The 15984-nt window shown below is 51.1% G+C and overlaps 1 protein-coding gene across 2 annotated transcripts in view; it reads right to left on the bottom strand.

The window, feature by feature from the left end:
* The window catches only part of GCN1 (GCN1 activator of EIF2AK4), a 214029-nt gene that overhangs the window by 165555 nt on the left and 32490 nt on the right, over positions 1-15984 (bottom strand). The window lies entirely within an intron of this gene.

Here is a 15984-nt window from a genome sequence, read left to right on the forward strand (position 1 = left end):
CTGATAATGTTTGGTGAAAGTGTGCAGACTCGACCAGGTAGCTGCCTGGCACACCTGTTGAGCCGTAGCCTGGTGTCGTAATGCCCAGGACGCACCCACGGCTCTGGTAGAATGGGCCTTCAGCCCTGATGGAACCGGAAGCCCAGCAGAACGGTAGGCTTCAAGAATTGGTTCTTTGATCCATCGAGCCAGGGTGGCCTTGGAAGCCTGCAACCCTTTGCGCTTACCAGCGACAAGGACAAAGAGTGCATCCGAACGGCGCAGGGGCGCCGTGCGGGAAATGTAGATTCTGAGTGCTCTCACCAGATCTAACAAATGTAAATCCTTCTCATAGCGATGAACTGCATGAGGACAAAAAGAAGGCAAAGAGATATCCTGATTAAGATGAAAAGAGGATACCACCTTCGGGAGAAACTCCTGAATGGGTCGCAACACTACCTTGTCCTGGTGGAAGACCAGGAAGGGAGCCTTGGATGACAGCGCTGCTAGCTCAGACACTCTCCGAAGAGATGTGATCGCTACCAGAAAAGCCACTTTCTGTGATAGTCTAGAAAGTGAAACCTCCCTCAGAGGCTCGAAGGGCAGCTTCTGGAGGGCAACCAGTACCCTGTTCAGATCCCATGGATCTAATGGCCGCTTGTACGGGGGTACGATATGACAAACCCCCTGCAGGAACGTGCGTACCTTAGAAAGTCGTGCTAGACGCTTCTGAAAAAAGACGGATAGCGCCGAGACCTGCCCTTTAAGGGAGCCGAGCGACAAACCTTTTTCTAACCCAGATTGCAGGAAAGAAAGAAATGTAGGCAATGCAAATGGCCAGGGAGACACTCCCTGAGCAGAGCACCAGGATAAGAATATCCTCCACGTTCTGTGGTAGATCTTAGCGGACGTGGGCTTCCTAGCCTGTCTCATGGTGGCAACGACCCCTTGGGATAATCCTGAAGACGCTAGGATCCAGGACTCAATGGCCACACAGTCAGGTTCAGGGCCGCAGAATTCCGATGGAAAAACGGCCCTTGGGACAGTAAGTCTGCACGGTCTGGTAGTGCCCACGGTTGGCCGACCGTGAGATGCCACAGATCCGGGTACCACGACCTCCTCGGCCAGTCTGGGGCGACGAGTATGACGCGGCCGCAATCGGATCTGATCTTGCGCAACACTCTGGGCAAGAGTGCCAGAGGTGGAAACACATAAGGGAGCCGGAACTGCGACCAATCTTGCACTAAGGCGTCTGCCGCCAGAGCTCTGTGATCGCGAGACCGTGCCATGAAGGTTGGGACCTTGTTGTTGTGCCGGGACGCCATTAAGTCGACGTCCGGCCGTCCCCAGCGGCGACAGATTTCCTGAAACACGTCCGGGTGAAGGGACCATTCCCCTGCGTCCATGCCCTGGCGACTGAGGAAGTCTGCTTCCCAGTTTTCTACGCCGGGGATGTGAACTGCGGATATGGTGGAGGCCGTGGCTTCCACCCACATCAGAATCCGCCGGACTTCCTGGAAGGCTTGCCGACTGCGTGTCCCCCCTTGGTGGTTGATGTATGCCACCGCTGTGGAGTTGTCCGACTGAATTCGGATCTGCTTTCCTTCCAGCCACTGCCGGAAGGCTAGTAGGGCAAGATACACTGCTCTGATCTCCAGAACATTGATCGGAAGGGTGGACTCCTGCTGAGTCCACGTACCCTGAGCCCTGTGGTGGAGAAAAACTGCTCCCCAACCTGACAGACTCGCGTCTGTCGTGACCACCGCCCAGGACGGTGGTAGGAAGGATCTTCCCTGTGATAATGAGGTGGGAAGAAGCCACCACTGCAGAGAGTCTTTGGCCGTCTGGGAAAGGGAGACTTTCCTGTCCAGGGATGTTGACTTCCCGTCCCATTGGCGGAGAATGTCCCATTGAAGTGGGCGCAGATGAAACTGCGCAAACGGAACCGCCTCCATTGCCGCCACCATCTTCCCGAGGAAGTGCATGAGGCGTCTTAAGGAGTGCGACTGACTTTGAAGGAGAGCCTGCACCCCAGTCTGTAGTGACCTCTGCTTGTCCAGCGGAAGCTTCACTATCGCTGAGAGAGTATGAAACTCCATGCCAAGATACGTTAGCGATTGGGTCGGTGACAGATTTGACTTTGAGAAGTTGATGATCCACCCGAATGTCTGGAGAGTCTCCAGTGCAACATTCAGGCTGAGTTGGCATGCCTCCTGAGAGGATGCCTTGACAAGTAGATCGTCCAAGTAAGGGATCACAGAGTGTCCCTGAGAGTGCAAGACTGCTACCACTGCCGCCATGACCTTGGTGAACACCCGTGGGGCTGTCGCCAGACCAAATGGCAGAGCTACGAACTGAAGATGGTCGTCTCCTATCACGAAGCGTAGAAAACGTTGGTGCTCTGTAGCAATCGGCACGTGTAGATAAGCATCTTTGATGTCTATTGATGCTAGGAAATCTCCTTGAGACATAGAGGCAATGACTGAGCGGAGGGATTCCATCCGGAACCGCCTGGCATTCACGTGCTTGTTGAGCAGTTTTAGGTCCAGAACAGGACGGAATGAGCCGTCCTTTTTTGGCACCACAAAGATTGGAGTAAAAACCTTGTCCTTGTTCCTGAAGAGGAACAGGGACCACCACTCCTTCTGCTCTTAGAGAATTCACCGCCTGCAGAAGGGCATCTGCTCGGTCGGGATGTGGGGAAGTTCTGAAGAAGCGAGGCGGAGGACGAGAACTGAACTCTATCCTGTACCCGTGAGACAAAGTGTCTGTTACCCACCGGTCTTTGACCTGTGGCAGCCAAATGTCGCAAAAGCGGGAGAGCCTGCCACCGACCGAGGATGCGGAGGGAGGCGGCCGAAAGTCATGAGGCAGCCGCCTTGGAAGCGGTACCTCCGGCTGCTTTCTTGGGGCGTGAGTGAGCCCGCCATGAATCAGAGCTCCTTTGCTCTTTCTGAGTCCCTTTGGACGAGGAGAATTGGGGCTTGCCCGAGCCTCGAAAGGACCGAAACTTTGACTGCCACTTCCTCTGTTGAGGTTTGCTTGATCTGGGCTGGGGTAAGGAAGAGTCCTTACCTTTGGACTGTTTAATGATTTCCGCCAATTGCTCACCGAACAGTCTGTCCCCAGATAATGGCAAGCTGGTTAAACATTTTTTAGAAGCAGAATCTGCTTTCCATTCCTTTAACCACAAGGCTCTGCGCAAAACTACAGAGTTGGCGGAAGCCATTGCGGTACGGCTCGTAGAGTCCAGTACCGCATTAATAGCGTAGGTCGCAAACGCAGTCATTTGCGTAGTTAAGGACGCCACTTGCGGCACTGCTGGACGTATGAAAGAGTCCACCTGTGCCAAACCAGCTGAAATAGCTTGGAGCGCCCACACGGCCGCGAATGCTGGCGCAAACGACGCGCCAATAGCTTCATAGACAGATTTCAACCAAAGGTCCATCTGTCTGTCATTGGCATCTTTAAGTGAAGCCCCATCCTCCACTGCAATTATGGATCTAGCTGCAAGCCTGGATATTGGAGGGTCCACTTTTGGACACTGGGTCCAGCGTTTGACCACGTCAGGGGGAAAGGGATAACGTGTATCCTTAAGACGTTTGGAAAAACGCTTGTCCGGATAAGCATGGTGTTTCTGGATTGATGCTCTGAAGTCAGAGTGGTCCAGAAAGGTGCTCAATTTACGCTTGGGATACAGGAAATGGAATTTCTCCTGCTGGGCAGCTGCCTCCTCTGCTGAAGGGGCTGGGGGAGAAATATCCAACAGCCTATTGATGGCCGCTATAAGGTCATCCACCATGGCGTCACCATCTGGCGTATCCAAATTGAGTGCGGTGTCAGGACCAGACTCCTGATCACCCCCTTCTGTCTCATCATATAGAGACCCTTCTCGCTGAGACCCTGACCCGCGTGATGACGTGGAGGGTCTCTCCCAGCGAGCTCGCTTAGGCGGCCTGGGACTGTCATCTGAGTCAGAGCCCTCAGCCTGTGATGCCTGGGACCCCCTTGAAGTACGGATTAGTTCCGACTGAGGGGGACCGGGGAACATAGGCACAGCAGTGTCCATGGTCTGAGCAACTGGCCTGGACTGCAAGGTCTCCAGAATTTTTGTCATAGTCACAGACATTTTATCAGCAAAGACTGCAAATTCTGTCCCCGTCACCGGGGCAGGGTTCACCGGCGTCTCTGCCTGGGCTACTACCACCATAGGCTCTGGCTGATGAAGTGCCACTGGGACTGAACATTGCACACAATGAGAGTCGTTGGAGCCTGCTGGTAGATTAGCCCCACATGCTATACAAGCAGTGTATACAGCCCGTGCCTTGGCACCCTTGCGTTTTGTGGATGACATGTTGTTGTCTTCCCAGAGCAATATAGGGTATACAGCCAAGAAGCGACCGTACAGTGCAGTATATATATATATATATATCAGGTACAGGAAATAGTACACCAATACACACTGTGGCACTAGGGGGGCCAGCACTAAAGTGCTGCTTACCGCCCGCTAAACGCGGGTGTGTGGTCGCCAGAATCCCTAGTCTTGGGTCTCCCAGAGCCTGCGTCCGTCCTCCAGCCAGACTGCATGCAGGAATGGCTGCCGGCGTCTCTGTGGAGGGGGGGCGGGCCCTGGGCGTGCCAGACTAAAAGCGGGAAACCTGCGTCCCACTGTGCCAAGTGAGAGGGCTGGAGCATGTAAATAAGGCTCCAGCCCTCGGCGCTGAGTAAACGTACAGCGTCTCTCCCCTTCCCTGATTGACAGGGAGGGGGCGGGAACGAAGCGGAGCTAGGCCGCAAAAGCCGGGGACTAAATTTATAAGCGCCGCCGCCGTAAAAGCGCGGTCAGCGCTAAGTCCCCGGCGCACTACAAGTCCCAGCCGCGCCGCCGCTCCGAGAGTGGCCGGCGCGGTAGTTCCCAGCACATGAAGTCACTCAGCTAAGCTGCAGTGACTCTAACCCGATCGTTACTGTCCCCGGCGCACTAACACACCCAGCAAGTCTGGTGTGTGCGTGCCCGTCTGTACGGGGACACAGAGTACCTGAAAGTTGCAGGGCCTTGTCCCTGAATGGTACACAGCTCCGTATCCATCAGGTTCACTGGGTCTGTGGATGGAGCCCGGCCTCAGGGCTTGGGGGCCGGTAAGATCCCACTTCCACAGAGCCCCTCAGGGGGATGGGGAAGGAAAGCAGCATGTGGGCTCCAGCCTCCGTACCCGCAATGGGTACCTCAACCTTACAAACCACAAGTGGGGTAAGAAGGGAGCATGCTGGGGGCCGTATATGGGCCCTCTTTTCTTCCATCCGACATAGTCAGCAGCTACTGCTGACTAAACAGTGGAGCTATGCGTGGATGTCTGACCTCCTTCGCACAAAGCAGAAAACTGGTGAGCCAGTGATCCCACTGGGGGTGTATAGCCAGAAGGGGAGGGGCCTTACACTTTTTAGTGTAATTGCTTTGTGTGGCCTCCGGAGGCAGTGCTATACACCCAATCGTCTGGGTCTCCCAATGGAGCGCCGAAGAAAACATCACTATGGGGAGATAAGGTATGCACACCAGTGATTATGTAAGGGGAATACATGAAATAGCAGAAACTGCTGTGTGAATACTGACTTGAAAAATCCAATAGCTATATGCAAGAGTGAATATGTGAAAAATGGAATCTGCATTACTGCCATGAACATATGAATCAAGAGAAATTTAGCTACTGAATTGATCAATGCAATAGAGCCCCAACACTACGCCAAAGTATTTCTCTACGTTGGGGTCCCTAGCTTGTGTGTGTCCTCTCATGCAATTAAAAAACCTACCGTGTATGGGAAGCTGAGACCCAGGCTATTTATGCGTATGATATGGATTGGCAATAGGTGTGGTTGGGGAGGGTTCACAAACGAAAAAATACTAACAAATAGGAATAACGTTTGGAACACCATTCTAAGTCCGAACTGGGTGCAAAAACCTAAAAAAACATCACTATGGGGAGATAAGGTATGCACACCAGTGATTATGTAAGGGGAATACATGAAATAGCAGAAACTGCTGTGTGAATACTGACTTGAAAAATCCAATAGCTATATGCAAGAGTGAATATGTGAAAAATGGAATCTGCATTACTGCCATGAACATATGAATCAAGAGAAATTTAGCTACTGAATTGATCAATGCAATAGAGCCCCAACACTACGCACTGGTGTGCATACCTTATCTCCCCATAGTGATGTTTTTTTAGGTTTTTGCACCCAGTTCGGACTTAGAATGGTGCTCCAAACGTTATTCCTATTTGTTAGTATTTTTTCGTTCGTGAACCCTCCCCAACCACACCTATTGCCAATCCATATCATACGCATAAATAGCCTGGGTCTCAGCTTCCCATACACGGTAGGTTTTTTAACTGCATGAGAGGACACACACAAGCTAGGGACCCCAACGTAGAGAAATACTTTGGCGTAGTGTTGGGGCTCTATTGCATTGATCAATTCAGTAGCTAAATTTCTCTTGATTCATATGTTCATGGCAGTAATGCAGATTCCATTTTTCACATATTCACTCTTGCATATAGCTATTGGATTTTTCAAGTCAGTATTCACACAGCAGTTTCTGCTATTTCATGTATTCCCCTTACATAATCACTGGTGTGCATACCTTATCTCCCCACACTTCATCCACACATCGACTGACCTAGCTGTGTGGCATGGTGCATTGTCCTGCTGGAAAAAAACAGTCCAGAGAGTTGGGGAACATTGCCTGAGCAGAAGCAAGCAACTGTTTTTCCAGGATAACCTTGTATGCGGCTTGATTCATATGTCCTTCACAAAGTTTAATCTGCCCAATTCAAGCCTTGCTGAAACCTCCCCAGATCACCACCAATCCTCCACCAAACTTCACAGTGAGTGCAAGACACTGTGGTTTGTACGCCTCTCCAGGTCTCCGTCTAACCATTAGACGACCAGGTGCTGGGCAAAGCTGAAAATTAGACTCATGAGAGAAGATTGCCTTACTCCAGTCCACTATGGTCCAATGCTTATGGTCTTTGGCAAACTTCAGTCTGGCTCTCCTTTACTTCTCTCATTGATGAAAGGCTTTTTTCTAGCTTTACCTGACTTGAGCCCTGCCTCTAGGAGCCTGTTATGAACTGTTCTTGCTGGCACTTCACCCCAGCTGCCATTTGTCATTCCTTTTGTAGGTCATTTGATGTCATCCTGCAGTTGCCGAGTGACATTCGAATAAGATGTCGGTCATCCAGGTCAGTGGAGAGTCGCTTTCGCCCTCTGCCGGTCTGTAACTTTGTTGTCCCCAATATCTGCTGCTTGACCTTGTAATGGACTGCAGTCTTAGAAATTTTATGGATGAAGGCAACATAACGCTCACTGTATCCCTCTGCTAGTAAATTCTTTTCTTCACTCAAGACTTTTCTTTTCAACTCCTTTGGCATGGTTAAAAGTTATTTTTTCATTCCTATTACTTTTGGGATATTACTAGCACTTGTTTTGCCATTCAGCATGTCCTATTGCAAGAGGATTGTGAAGACCACAGCAGTGTTTTTAATACTTTCCCTCGTTAAATAAGATTTAAGGTTCAGGTGATCACCTAAACAGAAGCACATCCCTTCACGACCGGCCGATTTTTCACTTTCCGGTTTTTTTTTCGCCATTCTTTTTCTGAGACGTAACTTTTTTATTTTTCAGTCAATATGGTCATGTGAGGGCTCATTTTTTGCGGAACGAGCTGTACTTTTAAATGAAAGCATCAGTTTTACCATATAGTGTACTGGAAAACGGCAAAAAAATTCCAAATGCAGAAAAATTGCAAAAAAAAGTGCGATAGCACTATGGTTTTTGAGATATTTTCTTCACTGTGTTCACTATATGGTAAAACCGATGTGTGGGTGTGATGCCTCAGGTCAGTGCCAGTTCGTAGACACCAAACATGTATAGGTTTACTTTTATATAAGGGGTTAAAAAAAAAAGAGAATTTTGTTTACTTACCGTAAATTCTTTTTCTTATAGTTCCGTATTGGGAGACCCAGACCATGGGTGTTTAGCTTCTGCCTCCGGAGGAGACACAAAGTACTACACTAAAAAGTGTAGCTCCTCCCTCTGAGCTTATACACCCCCTGGTGAGCAGACCCAGCCAGTTTAGTGCAAAAGCTGAAGGAGAATAGCCACCCACAAGTAGAACAGAGCAAGAGCCGGAACAACCGGAGACTCTGTCCACGACAACAGCCGGTGAGAACACGCGGAACAAGAAAAAATTGCCAACAGGCAACAGGGAGGGTGCTGGGTCTCCCAATACGGAACTATAAGAAAAATAATTTATGGTAAGTAAACAAAATTCTCTTTTTCTTTATCGTTCCTTTGGGAGACCGAGACCATGGGACGTTCCAAAGCAGTCCCTGGGTGGGAAAGAAACAGAATAAACTAAGAAGTAGGCAGAACCTAACTTCACAAATGGGCGACAGCCGCCTGAAGGATGCGTCTGCCCAAGCTCGCATCTGCCGAAGCATGAACATGCACTTGGTAGTGCTTCGAAAAGGTATGCAGGCTAGTCCAAGTGGCAGCCTGACAGACTTGTTGAGCCGTAGCCTGGTGCCTAAAAGCCCAAGAGGCACCGACAGCTCTGGTCGAATGTGCCTTGACCCCCGGCGGGGGAGGCACCTGAGTACTCTGGTAGGCGTCTAAAATGGTCGATCTAATCCAACGGGCTAAGGTCGGCTTAGAAGCAGAGAGACCCTTGCGCCGACCTGTGGTTAGCACAAAAAGAGAAGTGCACCGCCTAAGTGCAGCGGTGCGAGACATATAGATCCGGAGAGCACGCAGCAGATCCAGAGTATGCAGCGCTTTTTCAAAGCGATGAACAGGAGCCGGACAAAAGGAAGGTAGGGTAATGTCCTGGTTAAGGTGGAAAGGAGAGACCACCTTAGGAAGAAAGTCCGGAGTCGGACGGAGAACCACCTTGTCTTGATGAAAAACCAAAAAAGGTGACTCCGAAGAGAGCGCAGCCAAATCAGAGACTCTCCTGAGGAAAGTAATGGCCACCAGAAAGGCTACTTTCTGTGAAAGACGATACAAGGAAACTTCCCTAAGAGGCTCAAAGGAGGGTTTCTGCAAAACCGTGAGAACCAAATTAAGGTCCCAGGGATCCAAGGGCCGCCGGTAAGGCGGAATGATGTGAGACGTGCCCTGCATGAAGGTGCGGACCTGAGCCAGCCGAGCGAGACGCCGCTGGAACAGAACAGACAGAGCTGAGACTTGTCCCTTGAGAGAGTTGAGGGACAGACCTAGCTGCAGACCGGACTGTAGAGAAGACAGAAGGGTTGGCAAGGAGGAAGGCCAAGGAGGATGGTCGGTAGAGCGACACCAGGATAGGAAAATTCTCCAAGTCCTGTGATAGATCTTAGCGGAGGAAGACTTACGGGCCCGAGTCATAGTGGAGAGGACTTCAGGAGGAATACCAGAAGCCGTCAAAATCGAGGACTCAAGAGCCATGCCGTCAATTTGAAAGCCGCAGAATTCAGGCAGAAAAACGGACCTTGCGAGAGAAGGTCTGGACGGTCCGGGAGATGCCACGGCACCTCTACGGACAGATGGAGCAGGTCTGGATATCAAGCTCGCCTGGGCCTGTCCGGTGCAATGAGGATGACTCGACGGCCCTCCATTCTGATCTTGCGCAGGACTCTGGGCAAGAGAGCTAGAGGGGGAAACACGTAGGACAGACGAAACTGGGACAAGTCTTGAACCAGAGCGTCCGCGGCGAATGCCTGAGGATCGTGGGAGCGAGCCACGTAAACAGGAACTTTGTTGTTGTGACGGGATGCCATTAGTTCCACGTCCGGAGTGCCCCATTTGCGGCAGATTGACTAAAACACTGCCGGGTGCAGGGACCACTCGCCACCGTCCACGGTTTGACGGCTGAGATAATCTGCCTCCCAGTTTTCCATGCCTGGGATGTGGACTGCGGATATGGTGGACTTGGAGTCCTCCACCCATTGAAGGATGCGTTGTACCTCCAACATTGCCAGGCGGCTGCGTGTCCCGCCTTGGTGATTGATGTAGGCAACCGCTGTCGCGTTGTCTAACTGGACTCGAATGTGCTTGCCCGCCAACAGGTGGTGAAAAGCTAGAAGAGCCAGAAGCACGGCTCTGGTTTCCAGCACATTGATTGAAAGGGCTGACTCGGACGGAGTCCAAGTGCCCTGCGCTCTGTGGTGGAGACATACCGCTCCCCAGCCGGATAGACTGGCATCCGTGGTGAGGATCACTCAGGACGGGGCCAGGAAGGAGCGCCCCTGGGACAGAGAGAGGGGCCGAAGCCACCACTGAAGAGAGCTCCTGGTCTGTGGCGACAGAGCCACTAACCTGTGTAAGGAGGAAGGCCGCTTGTCCCAACAGCGGAGAATGTCCAGCTGCAGGGGGCGCAGATGGAACCGGGCAAAGGGGACAGCTTCCATTGACGCCACCATTTGACCCAGCACCTGCATCAGACGCCTGAGGGTATAACGGCGGGGCCTCAGCAGAGAGCGCACCGCCAGTTAGAGGGACTGCTGTTTGACTAAGGGCAAATTCACAAGTGCCGGCAAAGTCTCGAACTGCATCCCTAGGTACGTGAGACTCTGGGTCGGAGTCTGGGTGGATTTGGGAAGATTGACCAGCCACCCGAATTGGGCTAGAGTGGCGAGAGTGAGCGAGACACTCCACTGACAGTCTGCGCTGGATGAAGCCTTGACTAGAAGGTCGTCCAGGTAAGGGATCACTGCCAACCCCTGTAGGTGCAGAACCGCAATCACTGCAGCTATGACCTTGGTGAATACCCGAGGGGCTGTGGCCAACCCGAAGGGGAGAACCACAAATTGGAAATGATCTTCTCCGATTGCAAAACGTAACCAACGCTGGTGTGAGACTGCAATTGGCACATGCAGATAGGCGTCTCTGATGTCGATGGACGCCAGGAAATCCCCTTGGGTCATTGAGGCAATGACTGATCGCAGAGACTCCATGCGAAAGTGCCGCACCTGAACATGCTTGTTGAGAAGCTTGAGATCCAGGATGGGCCGGAAAGTACCGTCCTTTTTGGGGACTAAGAAGAGATTTGAGTAGAAACCTCTGAACCGTTCCCGGGCAGGCACCGGTACAATTACTCCGTTGGCCTGCAAGGATGCCACGGCCTGTGAGAAGGCGGCGGCCTTGGAGCAGGGGGGGGGGGTTGAGAGAAAAAATCTGTTTGGCGGACTGGAAGAAAATTCTATCCTGTAGCCGTAGGAGATGATATCTCTCACCCACTGATCGGAGACGTGTTGAAACCAAGCGTCGCCAAAGTGGGAGAGCCTGCCACCGACCAAGGACGTTGCTGGAGCGGGCAGATAGTCACGAGGAGGCTGCCTTAGTGGCAGCACCTCCTGCCGTCTTCTGTGGACGCGCTTTTGGGCGCCAGTTGGATTTCTGGTCCTTGGCTGAGTTAGTGGACGAGGCCGAAGGCTTAGAGGACGACCAGTTGGAGGAACGAAAGGAGCGAAACCTCGACTGATTCCTACCCTGGGCAGGTTTCCTGGCTTTGGTTTGTGGCATGGAAGTACTCTTCCCACCAGTAGCTTCCTTAATAATTTCATCCAGCTGTTCTCCGAACAGCCGGGACCCAGCAAAAGGGAGCCCAGCAAGGTACTTCTTAGAAGAAGCATCTGCCTTCCACTCTCGAAGCCACAAGATCCTGCGGATAGCGAGGGAATTAGCCGAAGCCACCGCAGTGCGGTAAAAAGCCTCCAGCATGGCAGACATGGCATAGGATGAAAAAGCTGAAGCTTGGGAAGTCAAGGCAACCATTTCGGGCATAGATTCCCTGGAGAGGGAATGCATCTCCTCTAGAGAAGCAGATATGGGTTTGAGAGCCCACACTGCTGCAAAAGTCGGGGAAAACGAGGCCCCCGCCGCTTCATATACGGATTTGGCCAGAAGGTCAATCTGGCGGTCAGTGGAATCCTTAAGGGAGGTGCCATCAGCCACCGACACAACAGTCCGGGCTGAGAGCCTAGACACCGGGGGGGTCTACCTTTGGGGACTGAGCCCACTCCTTGACCACCTCAGATGGAAAGGGAAAACGGTCATCAGAACCACGCTTCGGGAAGCGTTTGTCAGGACAGGCCCTGGGCTTGGACACAGCGGCCTGAAAACTGGAGTGGTTAAAGAACACGATCTTTGCCCTCTTAGGCGAGGTAAACTGGTGCTTTTCTGCCAGAGAGGGTTGCTCCTCTGATACTGGCGGATTAAGATCCAGAACAGAATTAATGGAAGCAATCAAGTCACTAACATCTGAGTCCCTTTTGGACAGATCAATGAGGTACATGGAGTTAGCCTCCGAGCCCCCTGTAAAAGCATCCTCCTCATCCTGCGAGTCCGCTCTTGAATCAGAGCCGCGGGAGGAGGAGGGAGAGGGAACCCTACGTCTCTTCTTAGGAGGACGGGGTCTGGGACCTGATGATGAATCCTCTGTGAGCTCCGGTCCTGAGAGAGCCCTAGCAGCAGAGGCACCCTGTGAGGGGGGCTGATGCATATTCAGCAAAGTCCTGGACAGAAGGCCCATGCACTCAGGAAAAGACTGGGAGATAGACCTAGAAAAGGATTCTACCCAGGCCGGGGGCTCAGCCACAGGAGCAGGAGCAGCCTGAAAGACCACTGGGGTAGAGACTCCAGGCTGTGGCACCGCCAAGGTAGAGCAGGCATCACAATGTGGATAGTTGCTCGGTTTAGGCAGCAGGAGCCTACATGCAGCGCATACAGAGTTAAGCTTTGGAGCCTTGCTCCTCGTGTGAGACATGCTGCTGGAGTGGGGGCTCTGCCAGAGAATGAACCCCAGAGAGTATATCAGAGGTCCACAACCAGAGCCAGTTGTGGCTTACCAGACCGCTGTGCTGTGCAGAGCGGTGTTGTGTGCCCTCCAGATCCCGAAGCCCGGACCCCCAAACACAGCACCTCAGCAGGGATGCAGAACGCAGACCAACGCTGAGAGAACTTTGAGAAAATGGCCGCCGGAGCGAAGAGAGGGGGCGGGACTTGCATGAAGAGCGGGATCTGGAGAGCCATAGAGACCTACAGGGGAGGAGACACGCACAGCAGTGGGGAGTGTCCCTCCCCTGTGCAGAACGGCCGCCGGGAGGAGCCGCGCTGTCCCTCTGCATGAGTGACATGCTAGGGCAGTGAAAAGAAACTAGGCCTCCGGCGAAGCCGGGGCCTAAATTTGAGCGGCGAGGCCGACGCGCAGGCACCATCGGCGCGGTTCTCGGGCGACAGCTAGAGAACCCGCCGGAAATGTCAGAAAATACAATAAGCACACGCTCCCCCAACAATAAAGCACAGGGACCCCCAAATATAAACGTCTCAGGTACTTAGCTGCTGAGACGCAGGGCCATGTCCCTGGGGATGAGTGCTCCGGTTCAGCAGGGTCCTGAAGGGCTGCGGATGGAGACCGGTCTCCTGCCAGGCATGGAGACCGTGCTGGCTCCCACTTCAAGCCAGAACCCAGGAGGGATGGTGAAGGAGCACGGCATGTAAGGCTCCAGCCTAGGAAATCAACCTTACAACACCGCCGACACAGTGGGGTGAGAAGGGACATGCCGGGGGTCCAGACATGGACCCGCACTTCTTCAATCTCATTCCAAAAGGGAAAAATCATATGAGAATGCATGTGTGGATGTATGCCTCCTGAACACAAAGCGATGAACTGGCTGGGTCTGCTCACCAGGGGGTGTATAAGCTCAGAGGGAGGAGCTACACTTTTTAGTGTAGTACTTTGTGTGTCCTCCGGAGGCAGAAGCTAAACACCCATGGTCTGGGTCTCCCAAAGGAACAATAAAGAAAATCGGAAGTTTGTCCGAAAAAAGTGGCACACGTTTTACGCCATATTCCGTGACCCGTAGCGTTCTCATTTTTCGGGATCTATGGCTCAGTGACGGCTTATTTTTTTGCGTCTCGAGCTGACGTTTTTAACGGTACCATTGTTGCGCAGATGTTACGTGTTGATCGTCTCTTATTGCATTTTGCGCAAAAGTTGTGGCGACAAAAAAACGTCGTTTTGGCGTTTGGAATTTTTTTGCTGCTACGCCGTATACTGACCAGATTAATTGCTTTTATATTTTGATAGATCGGGCGTTTCTGAACGCGGCGATACCAAAAGTGTTTATATTTTTTTAACCCTTTAATTTTCAATGGGGCGAATGGGGGGTGATTTGAACTTTTAGGTTTTTTTTGTTTTTTTTTATTTTTTAAAACTTTTAACTTTTTTTTTATTTTACTAGTCCCCCTAGGGGGCTATTGCGATCAGCAATCCGATCGCTCTGCAGTATCTGCTGATCACAGCTACACAACTGTAAACAGCAGATACGCTCTCTTTCTCTTTTGCTGTGCCGCTGGCACAGCGAAAGTGAAAGCAAGTCATGTGTAGTACAGGAGTCATCACATGACCCTGTGCTACCATGACAACTATCGGAAGTCACGTGATCGCGTCACGTGACTTCCGGTATCGGGTGGTAAGTAAAAGTTTACCGCGATCGCGCTTATAATGGCGCTGTCACGTATTGACAGCGCCATTTAAGGGGTTAATCGGCACGAGCAGATAACGATTCTGCTCGTGCCTAGCAGGCACACATCTCAGCTGTAAAAATCAGCTGAGATGTGTGCCGATCGCGGCATGCTGCCGCCGGAGGACCGCGGGCAGTAACATTATGACATTTAGGACGTAATTTTACTGCCCGCGGTCATTAAGGGGTTAAGCAGAATGAGGTGTACTCTGGCTGGATGGAATTCAATTGACACTAGAATGGAATGGCTGTCAGACATGTAGAGAAGCTGATTTTTTTTAAAAATTTGCAGTGGTCTCTTCATTTTTGCCAGAGTTGTATACAGTGTGTGTGTGTGTGTGTGTGTGTATATAAATACTGAATATAATACAGCTAATATATATTATATATATATATATATATATATATATATATATATATATATATATATATATATATATATATACACATATACATACATATAATCATACATACATACATACATACATACATACATACGCACACGTACATTATATATGTTATTACAAAAAATGAAATGATAAACAGACACTTATACAGGCTGGTTGTACACTGGTCGTCCAAGCGATATTAACATAATAGCTAAGGAGGAGGAAGCACACAATTAGCGGTCTAGTGTTCTGAGGGGGAGGTATGGTATAACAAACACTTTACTCCGGTTTCTAATCTAAGCACCTAAATTTAAAGTGGTGGTCATTAATATTAGATTAGTAGGGGTCTACTACAAGCAATGTCAGAACTGCATAGTCTGCATATCTGGTAAGCGATAGCGCTTTATGCTGTGTAGTGGCCGTTCCTGGGTACTGCAGCTAAGGAGTGAAGTGAATGGGAGCTGCGTTCCGGATTAGGCCGGTTTCACACATCAGGCTTTTCGCCGGTTTGCCGGATACGGCCCACCCCAGGACACTGTATACAGTACTATGTCAGCGCCGCAACTTCCGGGTCACATGCTCCGGTCACATGACAGCATGTGACCGGCACTTGTCGCGCTGCCATTGTACTGTATATAGTGTACTGGCCTGCGCCGTATCCGGCAAACCGGCGAAAAGCCGGATGTGTGAAACCGGCCTTAACTGTGCCCTTCGCAGGACCTACAAACATTTGATACGGGAGGTGGCTGGGTGTCTACCCCAACTGATCCGATATTGATGATCCTCAAGCAATAGAGATCAGCGTGCACTCAGTATTCTTAACAAGCACTTGGATGCTCGGACAGGCTTAACTCGTGTACCAAGTATAATGGAAGTCAATGGGAACCTTGAGCATTTTTCCAAAAGATCTTGAAATGAGCAGTCGGACATCCAGATGAGCTCAACTCACTTACTGAGTATAATGGAAATCAATGTGGAACTTGCACATTTTTTTTGAAGATCTGGAAAAATGCTAGAGTTCATCACTGACTTCCATTATACTTGGTATACGAGTG

This window comes from Anomaloglossus baeobatrachus, chromosome 1 (assembly GCF_048569485.1).
Source record: "Anomaloglossus baeobatrachus isolate aAnoBae1 chromosome 1, aAnoBae1.hap1, whole genome shotgun sequence".
Taxonomy (NCBI): Eukaryota; Metazoa; Chordata; class Amphibia; order Anura; family Aromobatidae; genus Anomaloglossus; species Anomaloglossus baeobatrachus.